General features: G+C 36.8%; 1 protein-coding gene and 1 non-coding gene across 6 annotated transcripts in view; both read right to left on the bottom strand.

The window, feature by feature from the left end:
• Positions 1–18,754, bottom strand: part of DGKB (diacylglycerol kinase beta) — a 709,227-nt gene that overhangs the window by 57,736 nt on the left and 632,737 nt on the right. The window lies entirely within an intron of this gene.
• On the bottom strand, positions 32–134 carry LOC132016992 (U6 spliceosomal RNA). The gene has a single exon (XR_009404082.1). It is a non-coding gene; the product is annotated as a U6 spliceosomal RNA (small nuclear RNA).

Here is an 18,754-nt window from a genome sequence, read left to right as displayed (position 1 = left end):
GGACACTATATCATACTCAAAGGATCTGTCCAACAAGAAGATCTAACAATTTTATGTGTCATCCTTGTGCATGGGCCATGCTAATCTTCTCTGTATCGTTCCAATTTTAGTATATGTGCTGCCGAAGCGAGCACAAGATCTAACAATTTTAAATATCTATGTCTCCAACGTGGGAGCAGCCAACTATATAATCCAATTAATAACAGAATCAAAGAAACACATCAACAATAATACAATAATAGTAGGGGACTTTAACACTCCCCTCACTGAAGCAAATAAAGGCCTTACATGACACACTGGACCAGATGGATATCACAGATATATTCAGAATATTTCATCCCAAAGCAACAGAATACACATTCTTCTCTAGTGCACATGGAACATTCTCCAGAATAGATCACATCCTCGGTCCTAAATCAGGTCTCAACCGGTATCAAAAGATTGGGATCATTCCCTGCATATTTTCAGACCATAATGCTCTGAAGCTAGAACTCAACCACAAGAGGAAATTTGGAAAGAACCCAAATACATGGAGACTAAACAGAATCCTTCTAAAGAATGAATGGGTCAACCAGGAAATTAAAGAAGAATTGAAAAAATTCATGGAAACAAATGATAATGAAAACACAATGGTTCAAAATCTTTGGGACACAACAAAGGCAGTCCTAAGAGGAAAATATATAGCGATACAAGCCTTTCTCAAGAAACAAGAAAGGTCTCAGGTACACAACCTAACCCTACACCTAAAGGAGCTAGAGAAAGAACAAGAAATAAACCCTGAGCCCAGCAGGAGAAGAGAAATCATAAAGATCAGAGCAGAAATCAATGAAATAGAACAAAAAAAAACAATAGAACAAATCAATGAAACTAGGAGGTGGTTCTTTGAAAGAATTAATAAGATTGATAAACCCCTGGCCAGACTTATCAAAAAGAAAAGAGAAAGGACCCAAATTAATAAAATCTAGAATGAAAGAGGAGAGATCACAACTAACACCAAAGAAAAACAATTATAAGAACATACTATGAGCAACTCTACACCAACAAATTTGACAATCTGGAAGAAATGGATGCATTCCTAGAGACATATAAACTACCACAACTGAACCAGGAAAAAATTGATAGCCTGAACAGACCCATAACCAGTAAGGAGATTGAAACAGTCAACAAAAATCTCCAAACAAACAAAAGCCCAGGACCAGATGGCTTCCCGGGGGAATTCTACCAAACTTTTTTTTTTTTTTTTTTAAGATTTTATTTATTCATTTGACAGAGAGAGATCACAGGAGACAGAGAGGCAGGCAGAGAGAGAGAGAGAGGGAAGCAGGCTCCCTGCTGAGCAGAGAGCCCGATGTGGGACTCGATCCCAAGACTCTGAGATCATGACCTGAGCCGAAGGTAGCGGCTCAACCCACTGAGCCACCCAGGCACCCCTCTACCAAACATTTAAAGAAGAAATAATTCATATTCTCCTGAAACTGTTCCAAAAAATAGAAATGGAAGGAAAACTTCCAAATTCATTTTATGAGGCCAGCATCACCTTGATCCCCAAACCAGACAAGGATCCCATCAAAAAAGAGAACTACAGACCAATATCCTTGATGAACACAGATGCGAAAATTCTCACCAAAATACTAGCCAATAGGATTCAACAGTACATTAAAAGGATTATTCACCACGACCAAGTGGGATTTATTCCAGGGTTGCAAGGTTGGTTCAACATCCGCAAATGAATCAATGTGATACAACACATCAATAAAAGAAAGAACAAGAACCATATGATACTCTCAACAGATGATGAAAAAGCATTTGACAAAGTACAGCATCTCTTCCTGATCAAAACTCTTCAAAGTGCAGGGATAGAGGGCACATACCTCAATATCATCAAAGCCATCTATGAAAAACCCACTGCAAATATCATTCTCAATGGAGAAAAACTGAAACCTTTTCTGCTAAGATCAGGAACACGGCAGGGATGTCCATTATCACCACTGCTATTCAACATAGTACTAGAAGTCCTAGCCTCAGCAATCAGACAACAAAAGGAAATTAAAGGCATCCAAATAGGCAAATAAAAAGTCAAACTATCACTCTTCGCAGATGATGTGATACTATATGTGGAAAACCCAAGACTCTACTCCAAAACTGCTAGAACTTGTACAGGAATTCAGTAAAGTGTCACCATATAAAATCAATGCACAGAAATCAGTTGCATTTCTCTACACCAACAAGAAGACAGAACAAAGAGAAATTAAGGAGTCAATCCCATTTACAATTGCACCCAAAACCACAAGATACTTAGGAATAAACCTAACCAAAGAGGCTAAGAATCTATCCTCAGAAAACTATAAAGTACTCATGAAAGAAATTGAGGAAGACACAAAGAAATGGAAAAATGTTCCATGCTCCTGGATTGGAAGAATAAATATTGTGAAAATGTCTATGATACCTAAAGCAATCTACACATTTAATGCAATTCCTATCAAAGTACCATCCATCTTTTTCAAATAAATGGAACAAATAATCCTAAAATTTATATGGAACCAGAAAAGACCTCGAATAGCCAAAGGGATATTGAAAAAGAAAGCCAAAGTTGGTGGCATCACAATTCCAGACTTCAAGCTCTATTACAAAGCTGTCATAATCAATGGTACTGGCACAAAAACAGACACATAGATCAATGGAACAGAATAGAGAGCCCAGAAATAGACCCTCAACTCTATGGTCAACTAATCTTCGACAAAGCAGGAAAGAATGTCCAATGGAAAAAAGACAGCCTCTTCAATAAATGGTGTTGGGAAAATTGGACAGCCACAGGCAGAAAAATGAAATTGGACGATTTCCTTATACCACACACAAAAATAGACTCAAAATGGATGAAGGACCTCAATGTGAGAAAGGAAGCCATCAAAATCCTTAAGAAGAACACAGGCAGCAACCTCTTCGACCTCAGCCACAGCAACATCTTCCTAGGAACATCGCCAAAGGCAAGGGAAGCAAGGGCAAAAAGGAACTATTGGGATTTTATCAAGATCAAAAGCTTTTGCACAGCAAAGGAAACAGTTAAAAAACCAAAAGACAGCTGACAGAATGGGAGAAGATATTTACAAATGACATATCAGATAAAGGGCTAGTGTCCAAAATCTATAAAGAACTTTGCAAACTCAATACCCAAAGAACAAATAATCCAATCAAGAAATGGGCAGAGGACATGAACAGACATTTCTGCAAAGAAGACATCCAGATGGCCAACAGACACATGAAAAAGTGCTCCATATCACTCGGCATCAGGGAAATACAAATCAAAACCACAATGAGATATCACCTCACACCAGTCAGAAGGCTAAAATTAACAAGTCAGGAAATGACAGATGCTGGCGAGGATGCGAGGATGCGGAGAAAGGGGAACCCTCCTACACTATTGGTGGGAATGCAAGCTGGTGCAACCACTCTGGAAAACAGCATGGAGGTTTCAAAATGTTGAAAATAAAACTGCCCTATGACCCAGCAATTGCACTACTGGGTATTAACCCTAAAGATACAAAGGTAGTGATCCGAAGGGGCACGTGCACCTGAATGTTTATAGCAGCAATGTCCACAATAGCCAAATTATGGAAAGAACCTAGATGTCCATCAACAGATGAATGGATAAAGAAGATGTAGTATATATACACAATGGAATACTATGTAGCCATCAAAAGAAATGAAATCTTGCCATTTGTGACAACGTGAATGGAACTAGAGCATATCATGCTTAGCGAAATAAGTCAAGTAGAGAAAGACAACTATCATATGATCTCCCTGATATGAAGAAGTGGAGATGCAACATGGGGGGTTAAAGGGGTAGGAGAAGAATAAATGAGACAAGATGGGATTGGGAGGGAGACAAACCGTAAGTGACTCATAATCTCACAAAACAAACTGAGGGTTGCTGGGGGGAGGGCGGTGGGAGAAGGGGGGTGGGGTTATGGACATTGGGGAGGGTATGTGCTATGGTGAGTGCTGTGAAGTGTGTAAACCTGGCGATTCACAGACCTGTACCCCTGGGGATAAAAATATATTATATGTTTATAAAAAATAAAAAAATTTTAAAAATCATATGTCTGTTGCTAGGCTTGGTGTTGACTATGTACGTATGCATGTGTGCTATATATATATATATATATATATATATATATATATATATATAGTGATGAGCAAGACTCAACAGAGACTCTTAATATAATTGCTAGAAAGGAGAGTTTCTCATTTACCATACATTCAGAAGTGGGCACAAGTCTGGAACTTCCAGAGGGCATCTTGCTACCACATGTGAGGAGTCATTTTGGTTTGTAAATTGAGCACTTGGATTCACCATTTCCATAGTCATGGACTTTTCCATTACATGAGCAAATAAATCCACTCTGTCTCTTTTAAAATCACTTTAAATTTAAACATATAAAATAAAGACCAGTTTAGCCAGTTGAACTGGTTTTCTCTCCCTTGCAGCTAAATGACACCTGAGTGACATGAATTCTGGTTCCAAATACTGCCAGATTCATTGTCCTCAATATACTTTGTTAGTGTCATTCTCCTTTACTGCCACTTTTAATTGATTTGTATTCCGTAATGAGCAAGAAACTTGGCATTTAGCAACTCATAATCTTAACTTTATTTCCAATACTCTTTCATGCATATTTTCAGATTGTCCAAACTACTCTTTTCTGTTCCCTTCAGTAGACTTGATTACCCCTACTCTGCTGACCGTTGCCCTCAAGCATGGAAGCATTTTTGTCTTCTCCTATTTAAATTCTGTCAGTCCTTTAAGGCTCAGGTATTATCTCTTCCATACTGCTTTCTCTAATGTCATCAACCCATAGCTAAATGTTACAAAAACACAGTATCATTATCACCTTTTTGGCACTCAACTTACATGGGGATCACAGAAACAAAGTTTCACAAAGTGTGGCTCCCAGAGTGTAAGACCTAGCAGTTAAAGAAATGACACATGTCACTTTGCACTTAGGTCATTTCATTGTCTAATGGTCTACTATGAGACTCCTTAATGTTGAGCTTGAACATTATCAGTATTTTAGTCCAAGTCAGCTTTCTCCTCCACACCACTCACAAAAGTTACCCCCATTTTGACACAGCTATTACGAATTTCTAATTATCTCATTCTGTTTCATCATGACTAGGGATTTCTGGCAAGAATTATTACTTTCCTGGCTTAAATTTGATCTCCATATTTATTTTCTTATATCATACATATTGTTTCATAATATTACCTAACTTCCATTTGTTCATTTATTCATTTACTTCACACAACACAGTTACATGGAGCACAAAATAGATGCTCAGTAGATCAATATATGCCAGGTATTATGAATGAAATTATGGTTCCTATTCTCAAAGAGCACATTATCCTTAAGAGAACTGACCTACAAGAAAAAAATGTCCTATAGTATAATTCGTGCTACAATAGACATATTCAAAGTGTAAACTGAAAAATGGAGTGTTTGGCTCTATGGATGATGACTGGGGGTGGGGAAAATTGGGGTAGTAAGAGTTTATGGAAAGTCTTTCTGGAATTAATGATACTGAAGGTCAGTTTTAGTTATCTGATGTTGGGGTGAGTGAAACTCTCCCCAAATGAGAAACATGTATGAAAATAAAATGATATTTAAATCACATGCTATATCCAGTGGATTATAAAAATCTCAATTTTTTTGGTTTATAAATATAAGAAGGAGGGGTTGTGATTAAGTGAGATAATGAGGACTCAGTCATGAAGGGCCTTATAACCTTTGCTAGTTTGCTTGAATTGTCCTTGTAGCTGACTGGGGGCCAGTTAAGATTTCCAAGTGAAGTAGAGATGTGATGAGACTGCATTTCAAAAAGAACATCTAGAGAGTCATGTGGAATCTGGCTTATGAGGAAATGAGGTTAGGAAGCAAGGTGATTATTTCGAAAGAAGCACTGAAATAATCCAGATAAGAGATGACAAAGAGGTAGGTAAGGCTGAGGCCATGTGTAGAAGAAGGAAGGTTATATATGAGGCAGAACTGGCAGTACCAGAACCTGGGAGGTGGGGAATGTTAGAAGTATGACCCATGACAATGTCTCCAATCAATATGGAGAAAATGGTGGTGGTGGGGTTAAGTTGGGAGAGGATAAGTTGGGAAGTAAAAACATGATGAGTCTGATTTAGGATGTGCATGATATCATGAAACTCTACAGAGAGGACTGCTTGGAGAAACATGTCTGTATATCTGAACACTATTTTCAAATTCACTTAAAATCTTTAAGGGTAAGAATCGTATACTGTGTTACTTTATAGTTTGTTGTTGGTTTGTTTCTTAGATCCTCAAATGCACAACCTGGCATAGAACAAACAATCAATAAACAAATGTTGAATTAGTAATAATGTACTGTATTAAGTACACTTGAAGCTTTCCTGATAGCCTTCTTCAAGTGTTGCCAAAGGATAGACTCACCTTTGAATTTGTTTTACAATGAGTACTAGTTGGGGGAAAAAATGGCTCATGACCTCAGAGATAATTTCTTAAAGTGACAAATGTATTTCTTCTGATTAAGGGTAAATGTTGATAGACTACTTTTATAGGGAATGATTTCTTATATTAGTTTGTCTCTATTTAGTTTTCTAAATTTTTTCCCATGACTTACTACATTCATAGTACTTAAGAACTGTGCTTAAGACATTGTTAGATGTTTTATTTTTTAAAACTTGCAACCCAAAGCATTTCTTATTGATATCATTTTATAGATGGGGAAAAGAAGTCAGAGAATATAAATTATTTGTTCACAGTTATTCAGTGAGTGTCTACAGTTCTGCTCATATCACAGTTCCTCCTTGCCTCTCAAGGATACCAACAGAAGATTCTTTGGACGACTGCCATTAATTGATAATATCTCATCAAGGTAAATTTTAGAGACAAAACTGTTGTTATCTAGCCATTCTGCTTGTTGAAAACTCCTTTGTCATTATTAATTATTCTCTATTTTCACCCTGATTCTAGAATGCTGATAATTTCATTTCTACTGGTTGCTATAAAAATGGACATCAATTTGCCCCATTCTTTGTTATCTGTACAATAGCGTAAAGAAGTTAGGATTACATTTATAAAAATAAAGTATTATATAACTACCTACTAAATGTTTTATTCTCAAATATTTCCAAAAATAATTACAATTTGATAGCATTTTAATATTTAAAAATTCTTTAAATCAGATATTTCTGATTATTTAACATGTACTGCAGGTTACTTATTTTCATAAGATACTAATCAGACCATCACATTGTTAGTTGTTAGAAGTATTTTATGAATTTTGAGTTCTATTAAATTGATGATTTATTTTTTCCAGATAAGTCACCATGTAAGAGGCACTTACTTATTACACGTTTTTCAGCATATGTTGCAAGTTTATTTTAATGCTGAAGAGGCACATTATGATCAAAGCAGAATTCTGCCCAATTTAAACTGTTCCAAGCTATTTTCATACATTCACTCATGTAATACTGTAAAATTTACATTAAAATGAACGCTCCTCTACAATTAAGTGATTCAGTCAACATTTAAAAAAAAAGGTGCAAATGTGTGCAACGTGAAAAAAAAATCAACAGATGTGCGAATAATCTCTGCTTGGGGATTTGTATCAAAAAGAACATTAGCCCCCCCCCCCCAAAGTTGCAACACTTATTCTTTCTACAGGCTGAAGTTTCTCTGCACCCATGTTGAAGGACATACACAAAAACAGTAATAAGATTTTCTCCTGTGATGATAAATGGATGAGTCAATAACAAACTGAAGTGAGGAGCAAATAAAATAACCTACAAAATCAACAAAAGCTCTTAGAGATGGAAAAATGTATTTTGATTTGGCCTCATTCTTTTACTTCTCTCTCCGGATAATGGATACATATCGAAAGTAGCAATGACTCAAAGAAAGTAGCAATGATTCAGAGAAAGTTCATATGTAAATGCAGGAATATTTAGCATTAAAACATTGAAATAGGAATTAGCTAGGATATAGTAACAAAATGAAAAGCTTGTCATCCTAGAGGATCTGGCCAATGCATGCAGCTGGCCAGATTGTATATTAAATAACTGTAGGTTGACAATTCACATTCTAGTGAAATAAATGGCATCTCCTTAAAGTTTACAGAGCATGTCCTTAGCATTCACATACACTGAGACCCTGGAAAATATCAAGAAGCTATAGGAAATGTGAAGACATTTCTTTCCATGGGATAAATGAGATCACAGTGCTTCACAAAGCTTCATTTAGGTTCCCAGGAGGTATACTGTAGTGACCACTGGAAGAATGTCCAGCCTTCCATCTACTTCAGTAGGTGTGAGACAAAGAAGAACTTGATGTGTCAATTGACAATCTGAAGTATTTAGACAAATTGAAGCTCCTTGTCAAATAACACTGATCAAAGTTACTTAAGTGTCATCCTTATTTTCTCCTCACCCTGGTAAATGTTGGATATTTATCCCTCCATCATTTCAACTGAGCTCCCTAGTGTCATCTATTTGAAAAAATATAAAATTGGAAATCACACTAATTGACAAGGATATTCCTAAATAGGAGGAAAATGTGTTGATGAATTGTACTTAAACATATCATCCATTAATGTTTTTTCAACTAATTAAAATTTATAGAAATCATTGCTATACATCATATCAAATCACATACATTAAAACAAGGACAGTGACCTTGTTCACAAATTTCAATACTTTCTATTAGAGTAGGTGGAGTTATAACACATGGAAAACATGTATACTGAGGCTTAATATATGCAGCCAGGTTCAACTCTGATGTGACCCAAAGTTTCAACTGTTCTGATTTACTGCAGCTCTTCCACACAGTTCTACATGTAGCATTGGTAAACTGAACCTTCTAAGTTTGTCTGTATGTGTGTCTATCTAGATAAATACGAATGAGGAAAATGATTAGCCGGAGGACTTTGGTTAAGTCACTGATTATACTTTTATCCATTACATAAGACTGACTTTCCACATAGATTTTAAATTGGGAAATATAAAACAGCTGAGAAAATACAAGGCTTATGATTTGGTGAGGAGTTAACATGACTTAAATTGTTTCATAAAAATCTTCATTGGCTCTTTGCCCGTGAAAACTAAAAGGTTCAAGTTCTTAGTCAACTGGCTAAAAGGAAGTTTAGAGTGTTTCTGGAACATGAAACAGCTAAGACAAACATTACACCATTAGGACAGCAATTATTTTCTTTACAAAAAAAGAATGTTAATAGCAGGGTCATGGGTATGGGAGGGGAACATATGCCCAGGTGAATTAAGTCAAGGACAAAAGAAATATATTACTATGAATTGTTTCTGTTTTTTATCTCTGGTAGTTATGTGCATATAATTCTTTGAAATTGAGGAATTTTTATTTGGGAAAACTTTAAGCACTTGAATAAGCTTTTATCATATGTGTATGTGTGTGTATATCCACAACAGTAGATGTTCTATAAAAATTTCATAATTTTAATTTCCTGCTAATCAGCTTAATTCTGCCTCCACGTTCCCATTTCTCTATCTTATCAGTAAATTCTATCTCACATGTTTTAAAGGCCAATTTCCTCTCTGAAGTTTGTCAAATAGCCAGGAGAATATGAAAACAGCCTCTCATTCTTAGTGTGTTATATTGCCATTATTATTCGTATTATATAAGCTGGCCTTCTGATGCCATGCACCTGTGGGACTGAGGGAACCTCGCTGAGACTTGTCCTAGGGCTGCCTCCCAGCTCTTCCATTGGAGATGGAAGATACCTTCACAGCTCTTCCATTTGAGGATGTCAGACCATCTCCTTGGGACTCTTCCAGGGAGCCATTTGTGGTTCCACACTATTCTTGGGATCCACCACAGTAACCTTTCCTCTGCCTGGGCCAGCAGAACCTCTCTTCTCTCTTTCTTGACCCCTAAAATCTTTATCTTTCTTTGGAATCTCATATAATCTCTTCAGAGAGCAAAAGTCATCAGTTGTTGGCCAGATGGCTGAATCTGGTCCACAGAATTGTTTGACTTATACCATATTGCATCATAAAATTTTAAACTGCTGCTAACTTTTTAAAATCTGTCAACTTTTTCTTTTTTCTCTTTTCTTTTTTTTAGAACAACTTTACTGAGGTATGATTGATGTGCAAAAAGCTGTATATATTTAATGTCCAGAATTTGATGAATTTGGAGATAACCCATGGAACCATCACAACAATATATTCCATAAACATATATATCACCTCCAAAAGCTTCCTCCTACTTTTTTTTTTTTTTCTGATAAGAACAGCAATGTGTCAGCAACAACCTAAAGAATGAGTCTCAGCCAGGTCAACAGGTAGGTGACAGTGGTTTCCAATAGAAAAGTATGTGCAAAGGAACAGTGAAAGGTGAGATAAATCTTGATGCTTAAAATGACCCAGAAATTGTTGAATTTGGCTGAGCACAGAATTTCATGGATATAAAGGAAAGGGCAGGCATTCTCAAAGGGTAAGCAGGTACATAAATATGTGATTTAATAAACCACGTTAGAGAGTTTGGACTTAGGTGAAGGGCTTTTGGCTCCCCACTGAAATATTTTCTATAGTCCTGGAGAACATAATCAGAGTTTTGGTGTTCAGAAATCTTATGAACTCTCCAAAATCTATTTTTATCTGTAAAGTGAAAAGAATGTCATATATTCTGTTTGCTTCACTGGATTATCACAAAGATCAAATAATATGATACTGCTAAAGCTTGGCAAACTCTAAGATATAAGTGGACCTTATATGGAATGAAATTTAACTAATGTTTCAACTATATTTGTAGGAGGGGAGTGAAGAGGATCTCTGATAAGTTTTACTATGTACAACAATAGTAATAAAGTACAATGTATATAAGTTATTAGCAAATAGTAATAAAAATAGGTTACTAGCAAATATTCAATTAAGAGAAAGACAGATATACAGATAACATGAATATTGGAATAAAAATGAGATAGAGGTTATAGATGTTGCTAATAACTTTTAATTAACTTTTCTCCTTGTTATATTGTTTCTATTATTAGGTGTTGAAGACCTTTATCCTTTGTTTCATTGGGAGTGGGATTTTTTTTTTAGTTTTTTTTTTCTTTTTAAATTCCAGTTAACATACAGTATAATATTAGTTTCACGTGTACAATATAGTGATTCAACATTTCCGTACATCACCTGGTACTCTTCAAAACAAGTGCCCTCCTCAATTCCCATCACCTATTCCCCCACCCCTCTTGCCCACCTCCCCCTTGGTAACCAGTTTGTTCTCTATAGTTGAGAATGTTTCTTTTGCTCATCTGTTTTGTTTCTTAAGTTCCACATATGAATGAAATCATATGGTATTTGTCTTTCCCTGACTGACTTATTTTGCTTAGCATAATCTCTCCAGCTCTATCCCCATCCTTGCAAATTCTGCCCAACACTTTTTAAGGAATGTTTCATGAAAGTAAATACAAATTCTACTTCAGTGGAAGGCAGAAGCTCACTCCCTCTGCCTCCTTTGGGCTCAGCATGTGAACTATCAGCACGGGATCCATCAGTGTCTGATGCATCAGAATGTGACCCATCAGAATGTGATCCACCGGCATGTGACCTATGCCTTGCCAAACAGGTGCCACAGATGTGAGACTTCAGTTTGGAAATGAGAGGCTTGAAGGAGGAGGTACGACAAGAAATGCTTCTGGCCAGGATGGCAGGAAGATACTCTGTTCTCTGAAGGAGTAGTGTCAGAAGTCCCAGAGGTAGTATCCTATCTCTAATACCTCTGCACAGAAGCAGTGACAGTGAAGTTCCCTATGGATAAGTCTGGTGATTACTTTGTGTGTGGCTTCTGACTGAGTGACTTTTAAGCCTGATCCCCTGTCTTCTGAAGATAACCTGGGGCTACTAATATTATATACATTTCTTTTTTTTCTTACATAAGCAAGGCATGATTCTGTTGTTTGCAACTAGAAATTCTGGCTGATATCCATGTCAAAGTAAAACTATGATATTTATCCTGAAACAGCAAACTTTTTAGTTCCAGTCCCTTATTGTACTTAAGAACTAGGACACGAGCACAGTGAGGGTGAGGGCATAAATGTGGAACAAAAGAAAGAAATGGATTCCAATGCTCTATCTTCAAAGCAACATAGATTTTTTAAAATTAACAACCTCAAAAAAAAACTCAATAGGACTTATCAACAAAATTTCTCATGTGACCCTTGAATATTTCTACAACATTTTGTAAAGCTCTACTCTATACTCTTCTCTGTAAAGTTCTGTGGTGATTAAATATGCAAGCTTTATAATAGGAGTCTGGGTCCAGATTGTTACTCCTTAAGTTGTTAATTATGCGATCTTGAAAAAATATTTAATCTTTGCAAGCACCTGTCCCTTTGCCTATAAAATGAAATAAAAATACCTAGTGAGAATATTGTCAACATTCTTAGCACTGTGCTTGGTATAGGACAGGCACTCAATAGTTGCTTGCTAACATCATAAATAATAATGACATTATGTTATACTAGAAGAGAATTCCAAGGAGTAGTGAGTACTGGTGTTCTCGATTCTTGAACTGTGATGGGAGTTCAGCATTAGAACTCCTTAAAAACTTGAAGAGAACGTTGAGTAGTCCAAGATAAAAAAGTATATTCTATCTAACCCTCCAATTTTCAGTAGGAGGCCGGAATAAATGACAGGAGTTCAACTTCTATTTCAAATAACTCTCACCCATTTCTTTGGTATGTCAGGGACTGCCAGACAGTCCCAATTTCTCCCTCTTTATAAATTTTCTCCTTACCTCTTCCTCTTCAGTTATGGACTTTTGTGCCTATTTATACACAAATGCTAGTATTTCTGTACTGAACACAAGAGTTTAAACTCTTGAAGGGGCGCTGGGGTGGCTCAGATGGTTAAGCATATGCCTCTGGCTCAGGTCATGATCTTAGGGTCCTGGGAATGATCTCAGGTCATGATCTCAGGATCCTAGGAATGAGCCCCGCATTGGGCTCCCTATCCAGTGGAGAGCCTGATTCTTCCTCTCCTTCTCCCTCTACTGCTCCTTCTACTTGTGCTCTCTAACCCTCTCAGTCAAATAAATAAATAAAACCTTAAAAAAAAGTTCTCAAAATGAAGCATTCAAATAATTGCATTAATTTTAGAATATCTTACGAAACTGGCTTTTATTTATTTGTTTCTTCATTTCTCTGCATTCCAGCCTTATGCATTTAATTTTGGAATACAGGAGTAGTAGGTAGTCTCAGCAGCTAGCTACATTGTCTACATAATCATGGAATTCACTGCTTGTGTTTGCTCAGTCCTATCCTAGTGCTCCAAGAATTGTCAGAAATAAACAAAAGGACATTCACAGCCATCTGGATATGGCTAGTTTTTATTTTTTTGCATTTGCCCTCTTGAATCTTCATTCTTTCTTTTGTATTCTCTTCTTCTTTCTGCTTCATCCCTCGATTAGCTGGTTTCTTAGTAGCCTAGATATGCTACACAACAGATTACTAAATCACCAAGTGATACTGACAGAACAGCATGCTCTCTTTTCCCTGGGGGGGGCACATGTGTAACTCTCAAACAGTATACAACTGTGGCTATAAGCAGAGTGGAAAACAAACAGGACATGAGTATAAACCTGGAAAACTATTACTTCTGATGAAAAAAAAAAAAAAAAACCTTTAAAAACCATCACCACTCATCAATTTTTAAAATGTTGCCATGTTTAAACATTTATTTGTTTCAAATGAATAATGAAAGGCAGTTCCATCTCCCCCAAACCAAAATTAAGTAGCACTGAAATTCCTTTTCATAGAGTGATATATTTCAAAATTAGGTATTTGGAAAGATACAGACACTGCTTGCAACTATAAAAACAAGATCAAAACATTCTGATGCCCTTTCCCCACTTCAGTAGGACAGCAACTACACAAGGCTATTCTCTAGAGTAATGATCTTCCCTCCCTCCAAAGGGTTTTTTTTTTATCCCATATTCAGGAGGTCATATCCAGTCTTCAGCTGCACAAAGCTCCACTCCTATTAATTTAAAATGGGGGTTTCAGAGGTTCACATACAGGAAAACCTGCTTCTTAAGAGGTAAGCTCTATCAAAATCCCATTTGAAGAAAAAAATGAGACCATAGCTTTGAGAAAAATAATCTATTTATATAATCTATCTTCCTCACTAATAAGAAATAAAGAAAAGCTTAAAATAGAAGTTAATAATGTATCATTTGCTTAAACAAAGCTCAGTTTATCTCTGTGTTTTAGTAACACTGTTTTGTTTTGTTTTGCATTTCTTTTTGGATCTGGTATTATTTTTATCATCATCATCATCATCATTCTGTTAAGCAATCTGACAGATACAAAAGGTTATTCACCCTATGACTGTCTCATTTAAAAAAATGTTGCACATTCATCGAAAAGAATGAAAGAAATCTGGTTGAAGATGCAGGTGCACTAATAAATGGGTGGTCTTTGGATTACAGTATTTATGTGTACTATGGCAAAGCTGAACAGAAACCTAAATGTTATACATACAAAGTGGTACAACAAGAACATCTGTGTTGGGGGGATTGAACTGGCATGGCTAACACCTCCAGTGCCAGGTGCAAAGGAAATTTCAATACAGCTTGAGTAATCTTGACTGCTAGCATCTGCCTGCATCAGATTATCTCCTATGTTCCTAGTCCACCAGTATCCATTAGAGTATTTATATGATACATCTGGTGGTGCAATGGCCAAGCAAGAAGTAGCAATGCCTCCATTACTGGGGGCAAATGCCCGACTCTTTAACTCAACATAAAGGCAAACAGGAATTCTTTTCAGGTTCAAGGGCAGCCAGCCAATTCTACAAGACTGATTAGCAGACAGCACTCCAAAAAGATCACTGCTCTGTCTTTTCAGTATTAACTAGACACGTATTCATGTGCATAATGTGGAGAAGGATAATTCTTCAGCTTAAAATTATGTCTTTACATATTATTGCCAGAAAATAAGAGAGTTTTAATACATTGCAAGAATAATTACAGAGTTTTAGAGTGACTTGGCTCAATTCAAAGTCCCAACATACATTCAGTTTTCAGGATCAGTTTGCTAGGGTGAGGATGATGGAGACCCTCTATCCAGTAGTCTCCACAACATGAAGCTTCACATAACCAGCAAAGCAGGCTACACAAGGGTTATGCCTCTTTCTTCAAATCACCTTCAATATATGCCCATGCCACCTACTGCAGAGAAAGCAGAGTCAGCGATGGGCCTGACTCCAACATTCTACCGTCTTAGAGCCTACACAAATCAGCACCCGCCCTCTCCCCTTTCTTCTGCTTCCTGCTAGAACAGATTCGTGGGTCTTTATCTTCATAAAGCAAGCCCATCTCCTCCTGATTTATATGCTCACCTTTTTCTGATTTTTTTATGCACTCTCCCTCTTCACTGGATCCTTCCTGTTTGAATTTTAAGCCACTCAGGATTTTCTCCTTAGAAGAAACCCTGTGGATGGCCTATTCCCCTACAATGGACACCTTCACTCTTGTTCTCCTCTTTCTCAACCAAACATCTTCTCAAGTTTCTTACCTTGTTCCCCTCCTACTCACCACCCAAGCCATTAAATTCTGGCTACTTTTGTCAACATTTTATTAAAATTCACAATTTATTTTGTAAGTCATGTCCCTTCTTGTTGCTAAAATCAAAGGACTTCATTATTCTACTAGATATGTCAGCAGCATTCGACCAGTGTGATCACTGTGATTTCATGCAGTCTCTTTCCTTAGCCCTTGCTTTTGTGACACTCACACCTATGTTTCATTTGGTTTCACTTATTCCTACATCCCTGGACACTAATTCTTGGTCTTCTTTTAACTCTTTCCTCTGCCTATTTAACAATGAAAGGATGGAATGTCGTGGGGCTCTGTCTTGGGTTCTCTTTCCACTATATTCTATCTTTAGAAATTTTCATTCACCTACATGGCTTCCATGACCACTATTTTGCAGCCGACCTACACATTTTAATCTCATGTCTTCAAAAATTCAGGCCCTAACAACAAACTGTTCATCCAGCATTTGAATTTGGATGACTCAAGTAATTCAAATCCAACACTTCTGAAGTTCACTCCTCATTTCCACTCTCCCCAAAATACCTATTCCTTTTCTAAGGTTTTCAATCCTTCCAAATTTCAATATCATTCATACAATTGATTAAGCCAGATAACTTAAGTCACCTTTCACATTTCCTTTCTCCTTTCCTGAATCTATCAATAGCCAAGAATTTCCAGTTAACTTTCAGAAATTAAACATGTTATACAAGAATATGTACTTTATAAAAATTGGCAACTTTCACCACAGCTCCCAATCTATTCGTCTTCTTTCTCTAGCCAGAGGTAAAATTAATTATGGATTTGGTGTATATTCACCCAAATATCTTGACTATTCTTATATGTACTCACATATATATGAGTTCAATTTTAAACATACAGATTGGTTTGTATGTCAGTTTTTAACAAAAACAAAACAAAACAAAACAAAATAAAAAAGTAACATACTCGGGCGCCTGGGTGGCTCAGTGGTTAAGCTGCTGCCTTCAGCTCAGGTCATGATCTCAGGGTCCTGGGATCGAGTCCCGCATCGGGCTCTCTGCTCAGCAGGGAGCCTGCTTCCTCCTCTCTCTCTCTCTGCCTGCCTCTCTGCCTACTTGTGATTTCTCTCTGTCAAATAAATAAATAAATCTTTAAAAAAAAAAAAAGGTAACATACTCTGTAATCTGGTTTATTCAGACAAAGACATGTTCTGGGGAGCTATTTCTGTATATATAGATTTGTTTCATTTTAATTAATGCATAAAATACCACAGCATGAACATTCCACTATTAGACTTTCTTCTATTTAAAGTCAGGCTTTCTCTTTTTTCTATTACAATAGTGCAATGAATATTTTTTATTCAGAGCTTCTTCTATGAATGTTTCTCAGGGTTGAAGAACATAGTTTTAAAAGACACTGCCAGATTATACTCCCAAGTTGTACTGGAAGGCTATTCTCCATGGATTTGCCACATTTTTGTACATGTGGCAAGTAAGGCTTTGTCCTTTTTCTGCATGATCTTTTCAAAGATGAATAGTGAGAAGTCTTGAAAAATAACGTCTCCTTCTGGAGCATTAGGGAGACAGGCTTACCCTATTACAAGAGATAATATCTCCTCCAACCTCAGTAAAGTTCTCCTGCAATTACAATACACTGCACAGGCAATCTCTGGCCGTCTTTGTGTTGTCCTGTGGGAACTGGAGTTCGGGGAGCCAGTACAAAAAGGTTGATATTCTGGTTACTGCTACTGTTATGAGTAATAAACTAGACTTCATCTCTAACTCAGAAATCAAGTACCTTCTGCCAGCATTCAGGAAACTGTGGCAGTGGCCATACAGTTTATATTCTTACCATAAGGGTATGAGGAATATAGTATTCCTCACATTATAGCCAATAATTGAAAGGAATGAACTTATCCATGTCCAGTAAAATAGAAGAAAACAATGATTTCTCATTGTTTAATTTGCATTTCCCCGGTTATTAATATAGTGATGTCATATGTTTCTCTCCTCCTTCCCTTCTATTCCCTTCCCTTCCTCATACTTATTTGCTTTTGTTCATCTGATACCACCCTCCTAATCCAAAGTGATTGTAATAGCTTCCGAAATGTCTGCCCCATATCTACTCTGTCTCCCCCAAATGCAGATCTGAACACATCACTTCTCTGCTTAAGAACACTTACTCTTTCAGAGTACCCTTAGGATAAAACCCTGAATCTTTGACAGGGCCTGTACGACCCCACACCTTCTCCCTGCCGGACTCCCCAACTCTCTCTGTTGCCATTCTTGTCTTCATTTCTGACAGTAAATACAAGTGTTCACTTTCTTGAATATGTCTTGCTCTTGTTTTTGGGTTGTTCGTTGATTTATAACATCACATTTCATGTGCCATTTCACATTCATGTTTTCAAGGAAGTTTGTTACAACTTCATGTTTTGGAAATAGATTTTGAAGAACCATGTGTTTTAGTTGTACACTGCAACACAAATAAAAAAATATATAGGAAGAAAAATATACAGAAATGTTACATGGCAGCTATTTCTGGGTAATAGTGTATATATGTATTTCTCATTTTAGTTGTTTTAGTTTTCCATATTCTTTCCTTTTCTGCAGACATATTTTACTCTATTAGTTAGAAATTTTTTTTCCTAAAAAAATTGTTTCTTTGCATTTTGCTCTCTTCTATCACATAATTTCAACAAAACAAATAATAAAGGTTCAGATGTGGTACCTGATCTTTCTGTAAGAAGGGAACACAATTTAAAAATATCAAGAGAGAGGGGCACCTGGATGGCTCAGTGGGTTAAAGCCTCTGCCTTTGGTCGGGTCATGATCTCAGGCTCCTGGGATCCTCTCAGGGTCCTTCCCTTCCTCTCTCTCTCTGCCTGCCTTTCTGCCTACTTGTGTTCTCTGGCAAATAAATAAAATCTTTAAAAAAGATATCGAGAGAGGATTAAGTTCATGAACTGCTTTGTCCTCACTTAAATTAACTTCGAATCATTACATTTAAGGAAACATGGCACTGAACTGAGAGGAAATTCCACTGATGGCTTCCTGGATTTCAGAGTCCTGTAGTACCATCTTGGCTTCCATTTATGTCTCCCACCTTCTCACATTCCTTTGTTCTTCCTCCCACTCAAAATTTAAGAAGCACTGTCTGCTTGC

This window comes from Mustela nigripes, chromosome 4 (genome assembly GCF_022355385.1).
Source record: "Mustela nigripes isolate SB6536 chromosome 4, MUSNIG.SB6536, whole genome shotgun sequence".
NCBI lineage: Eukaryota > Metazoa > Chordata > Mammalia > Carnivora > Mustelidae > Mustela > Mustela nigripes.
This window is presented reverse-complemented; position numbering and strand designations above follow the sequence as displayed.